Source organism: Etheostoma spectabile, unplaced genomic scaffold, assembly GCF_008692095.1.
Source record: "Etheostoma spectabile isolate EspeVRDwgs_2016 unplaced genomic scaffold, UIUC_Espe_1.0 scaffold302, whole genome shotgun sequence".
Classification (NCBI taxonomy): Eukaryota; Metazoa; Chordata; class Actinopteri; order Perciformes; family Percidae; genus Etheostoma; species Etheostoma spectabile.
The window spans coordinates 965,930-972,239 of record NW_022605581.1 but is presented as its reverse complement, the minus strand read 5'-3'; the positions used below and the strand labels follow the sequence as shown (position 1 = coordinate 972,239).

Genomic DNA, 6,310 nt, shown 5'->3' with positions numbered 1-6,310 from the left:
GCCTCTCTTCTAATCATTGATTTTGTAACTGCCAAAAGGTGTCGCACGTCTTCAGGTGAAAAGAACAAGTTGTTCAGCTGTCACCAGCACGGTAATAGCTCTGCAGGTCTTGCTTTGCCAGGCCAGTCCCGGTCCAACATGGTTTGCTCCCAAAGATATCAGACACACAGAGAAATATACGCTGACACTAATCCATAGATTGATAGCATTAGTGTAAGACCTGTATTTGGTCCTGAACGGCCTCCAGTGACCCAGAATAGCAGGTTTTGCAGACACAGACATTGGAACACAAAAGCACGGTCTACTCCTAAAATGCTCCAGAGGTAGTCCAGCAGGTTTTCTAAGCCAAGTTCTACCACGCCGCTGTAAGGAGAGTGAGTTGTTGCCTGCTCACTGCCATGGGGTATTACTTCTAATCCACAGCTTTTTGCGTATGAATAGCAGTGCATGTGTTCCCAACTGTACCCGCACTGGGCCCAGATTGCCTTGGTCATGATTATGAACCTGCACATCGAACTAATGCAGTGCATCTTCCCCGTTTATTCAAATATGAGGCAACTGTGTTTGCTTCAACAATCCCAGACAAAAGCTGATGGGAAATGAAACTATAAGATATACACATGTAAGGAGGTGGTCCTGCTGCTTACTTGTAAACACAAAATGCACCATTATGAAAACAATGTTTCCCATTGCGGTTCCCATGGGGGCAATATAACAGACGCACCATGTTGGAATCAAATGTGAGTTTGACTTTTATAAGGATGTAGATGCATTCCAGAGAGGTTAATAAGTTTCCAGCATGTTCGTGAAAATGGAAGGCAGCTAAAAATGACAAAATAAAAATCGGTGCAGGCTTGTTGTTGTGGAGGAAAATTGCCCTGGGACAATTGTAGACGAATGACAAGCTGTTACTGCAAACATATGAGTGGCTGCAACAAAGAAAGGCATTCCCGCTGCAGCTCTTTGCACAAGGCTGCTCAACGCACTGGCACTGAGAAGGACAAATAGTTGGCACCGCAAAGGCTAAATGACTGGGCACCGTGCGTTTGTGGAAAGAAATGAAAACTCAGCTTTATATGATTTAGCATTTCAATGAATCCAGATTGGTTCATGACAAGTACATCAACATTGGGAAACATGATCAGATCCACGCTGAACTACCATAATAGAGCAACAAAAAAAAAAAAAGCAGGTCTACATTTTGTTTGTGAGGGGATAAATAAGGAAAATGGGTCCCAGGTGTTGGATGATTTGTACGGTAGATATCGCAGGCAAATGGGATTGATTAACTAAGTCAGTGGTTCCCAAAACTGTTTGATACTACAGTATATTCTTCCAAAAATAAAAAGTACCTCTTCCCCAGCACTGCCATTTATTTTAAACATTACTTGCAGCTCACAATTTACTCTGTTCATCCACAACTATAAGCTATTTATGCTATTTATTGATACCTAGCAACTGCAGACCTACACCCCTATACAACTAAGTACTGCTGTCCCAAATTTAAGCTCAATATCACCGATGATATGTATGTTTTGATTACCCTATCATGCTTAAACTGCACCAATCAAATCCAATCACTTGGTAACTACACTCGGCATTTTCTTGGGAGATTTATACTCCCGCACAAAGCGCTCGTTCATTTAGCTCTTCCATCTGGTCGTACAGCATGTGGAAATGATTTTGCTGCTGCACCTGCTCATTATACTGCCCATCATTTGCACATCACTTGCACAGACAGCAACCACTGGAGCTTTTCCAGAAGCCAGTACAGTGAGGGTCTTTTATAGAGACTATTAAACAGCTCTCCTCTTTTGAAAAGACTGTTTCAAAAGGAGCGAACTGTACTACAGTAGATCTGCAGCGGGTGTCTCTTGTCAAGCGTTCTCTGCAGCTTTGTGGTTTCAGTCCGCCCCCTAGAAGGTTTCCAATCAGCACCTGTGTACGCTTTTTACGTCTTTTCACAGCTTCTGCTGTGGCAGCCCTCCGTGGCTCATCCGGCTGCCTCCGTTTCATCAAACCTTTTCACTTTGTTGAGCACGATTCCCCCTCCATAGTGCCTTCAATCCAGATTACACTTGATTCTTGAACGGCCACATGCATGTCTCAAAAACTGCAAAGGAACAGTTTGACATTTCGGGGAATCCAATTCATGTTCCTGCTAAAAGTAGGATGATTGGCTCATATCTGTAAGGTAAATATGACGCTACCACCAGCAGCAGGTTACCTTAGGTCAGCTTAACATCCAGAAAAGGTGTGCCTGGCTCAGTCCAAAAGTAACAAAAGGTTGTTTTTGTTCGGGACAGAGGAACGTCTCATCGGTGTGAGGTTGCTAGCTATTCAGCGGAGACTCACCGGAAGTTACAGCAACAGCTCTAGAAATATTCTAGCCTGTCACCCCCTGTAAAACCTGCTGTTATTACACTTTTGGTTTTATACAAATTAAACAAATCAGATACGATGTGATCGGTGAGCTTTAGAGTTCCTCGTTGGACCTTTGGACAGAGCCGGGCTAGCCCTTCCCCCCGGTTTCCAGTCATTATGCTAAGCTAAACTAAGTGCTAAGAGTGGAATCAATCTTCTCATGTGATGTTTAGCAAGACAACAAATAAGCCTATTTCCTGAAATGTCAAACTATTCCTTTAACAGATTTCGATATAGCAGCTAAATTGACAGAAAAAGACTTTTCGCTGTCACTGTAGGGGCGGGAACAATTCTTTCCAGAAGACCTCTTAAAAGATAAGTCCCTGTAAGAGACTTGAAAACTCCTAAACATGTCTGTCATAAGTGTGGCGATGAAGGGAATGAAGTTGCCTCACAGCTGAAGCACTTTATCCACTTATTGAAAATGACACTTATCACATTGATGTTAAGCCTCACATCTTCTGCTGCTTAACGCTGGGCAAACTTATGTCAGGCTTCCATCATGAGATGATTTTTAACAGAACATCCTGTGTGCATATTGTCGAGTTATGGTGGACCACTGGATCAGGTTTAAGCTTCTTTCTATCCGTGTACATGTTAAGCTTCTCGTTCGAAGCCAAACCGTGACCACTGTCTCCTGCAATGGCCTGAATGAGCTGTTGGTATGGAGAAAAAAAACGAAGAGGAAACCCTCTGCCACCTTTAAAACTGAGTGGGAGGAGAAATATGGGAAGGGCTGCAGGGAAATATAAAAAGGCAAAGGGAACTGGGGCCAAACCCACGAGCAACATGAACACTGCCATTCAAATCTGACATTGGAAGTTACTTCACTTCACATTACAAGAAAAGAGCAAATGATGTTTAATAAAATGATCCTGGCACCGAGGTCCATTTCATATGAGGCTGCTGCAGGGCTGATTATCAGGAGGTGAAAATATTGCACAACTGGGTTTTCCTGTGTTGCTCTGTCTTCGATTGTAAGGCGTTTAGACGCATTCCATCCTGAATTTAGTGCTTGTATAGCTCCCTGTACTTTATATATTTTGACGTGTGAAACCTATAAACACAAGTCCTGCTGTAGTATAGATGATCTGGTTTCTGTAGTTTCATATGCTATGCCAAATTATGTATGTCCTTCTAAGATGCCTCTGCTGCTTTTCATTTCGGATCAATAAAGTGCCTAAATGTCTATTTAGGGTTCTTTTGTGTTAGCCCGGGCAGGTTGGATGAGGTATCTCACCCCGTGACCTAAGTATGGAACAATGGGCACGTGATAAGAGGTAGTACTGTATAGGGGGTGATGGTAACCTGCCAATGAGCTAAAGATATAATAAAATATAATTCTGTTTGCTTAACAGAAAACCCCCACAAACAGTTTATCAGCTCAGGAATGACCTGTTTGGCTGATATGGTTTATGTTTTCAACCTACAGTGCTGGTTCGCTGTAAGTTCATGTACGGAGCTGACTTTGACATCCGATTTAACGCCACATTGTTTGTTTTTTTATATAATGTGATTGCATTGAAAACATTCAAATAAATAAACATTCATCGCCATTGTTAGCCACAAGACAAAGTTGTCTTGTGAAGACACGTAGTTGAAGACACTGAATATCCAATCTTTACATTCCTCCTCTTCTATGATTTGCTAAAACATGATGGATGAAAGCTTGCCAGTGCTCGCCTGACGGTGCGGCGCGAGGCGAGGGCCTGGCTCGCGTCCATAGCTTTCGCTGTTGTTGACACGGGGGGAGTAATTCTCGTGGGTTTGGCTGCCAGCTTCTGGTGCAATCTTGTGAAGTAATCTACCTAATCCACTAGATGCAAAAACAATCAGGACCAGTGGATCTGCGTGTAACCTCTGTCTGGACTCGGCTGTATTAGTTTTCATCGTAGTGACCTGTTAAATGTATTGAGGTCCAGAACATCAATCCATCAAACGGAGCTCACATCCGCGTTGTGGATCCTGGGCCAACGGGGCTGGCAGCAGTTGCTGTAGCCCCCGAACTGCCGACCACATGGATCCAATCATCTCACCCCGGAGCGCTGGCATCTCTGAGAGCGCGGGCCAACAACTACCGCTTTTACAACCGCTCCTTTACGGGTGTACGGCTTTCTCACACAGCTACACAATATTAATGAACGCGTGTACACAGGAAGTTTTGCAAAGCAATCCTCCAGGCACCAAGTGTTGGCAGGGACTGAAGTCAGGAGGGGGGGGGGGGGCCAGAGTAAAGGGTTTGAAAAGGACCAAACCCTGACTTACGCACTTCACACAGGAAAGCGATTCATCGTGTTTGCCTCAAATTCTACTATAAAGATCTAGATCCCGCAGCAGTCTGGATTAAGTCTGACCTGGCTGATTCAAAGGAATAATTGACATTTTGGGACATATTGTATGCTTGAGTGTTTTCCCAAAAGTGCTGAGCTCTTCGATTAAAGATTTCGATCTAACAGCCGTGACGTGTTTTGTTTTTTTTTGCACTAGGGAAGGAAAATAATTTAGCATTCATTCTCTCACAATATTTCCAATAACCTCTTTACCCGGGACAGTTGAAACATCCCATCTGGAAACGCAAATATTATCAATTGCACAAATGCAAGAGTGGAAATAGAGAAATATTGGCAAAATGCACATTTAACCATTTGAAGTTAAAGGCCTGCTGTGGGCATCACTGGATGTGAAATCTTCTCAATTTCAAACAATCTGTAAACGAGTGAAAGATATCCAGTAAAAACATATCTATACGCACACCTCCATCTGTTGGTTCTGCATGGGAACCCTCAGTCATATTGCCATGGGCCCTGGGGGGAGCTTTTTTTCTCTGTTTCAGGAAACTAATGGAGGACAGGGATGGGAGTAATCAGAGCAGAATGGGCAGGGACGGACGACCACAAGTGGCTGGTGCTCGTCGGGGGAATCTGGACGCAGAGGTTAGGCAGGGATAGGAAAACCGCACTGGAAAACTGACTTGGGAATGGCATCTGGTTCCCATATCCACAGTGTATCCCAATTAGCCGGCATAAAATGACTTTAGTGTGTGTGTGTGTGTGTGTGTGTGTGTGTGTGTGTGTGTGCGCACACGCTTTTTGTTATGTGTTGGATGTTCTTGTGGGAGCAGGGACGCTGTGATCTGGGGAAAGTGAAACTGACGGAGCGACTGGTTCGAGGAGTACAGTGTCAGGATGCAAATCCAACATGGAGGAGACACTTCTTCACAATCTCAGTGAGGAAAGGTCTCCTCATTCCTGAAGGGGGGGGGGGGGGGGACACGACACAGGATTTAAACCAAATTGAATCCATAAAAAGCCGAACATCGAAGCCAATTTATTTTTCTGCACAATGCGTAAGCACATTTCTGACCCACAAAATTCTTATCCTGGATTTAAAATGTTGACTAAGGGACAAGGGTTCCAGTTGGAAAAGGATTTATTTCACTTCTTCTTCTGTTGATTCAATTAGAACCACATAGTGGCAGCCCTACATCGTTTGATGTTATGAGCGGGAGGAAAATTCCTCTCACTCAAAAAGCTGTCTAGCTTTTTTCTCACAACTGCGAGCTTTACATTCATACTGTGCTAAGTGTCCTAGCATGAAAAGCTAATGACAGTCAGGTTCCCCATTGTGAACTATTCACTGCTTCAAACCACTGTGATTGTAGCGAACACTTGGCCCCACCGCTGCCTTTCCTCATCTACTGACAGACAAGTGCTGCTGATAGGAACAGCGTGAGCAGAGGACTGGCATCTAAAAAAGGTCAAACTCTTAAAGTTGTCACATCCAGGGTAAGGGGACCAGATTTCTCAGACAAAATACGGGGACATTTTCAGCTCAGAAACGGATTTACCTCCAAAACACGTCGGGTTTTTTATTTTTTGTAAAACTT

At 43.8% G+C, this 6,310-nt stretch overlaps 1 protein-coding gene across 1 annotated transcript in view; it reads right to left on the bottom strand.

The window, feature by feature from the left end:
- The window catches only part of col25a1 (collagen type XXV alpha 1 chain), a 75,519-nt gene that overhangs the window by 61,985 nt on the left and 7,224 nt on the right, over positions 1-6,310 (bottom strand). The gene's annotated exons all lie outside the window — the stretch shown is intronic.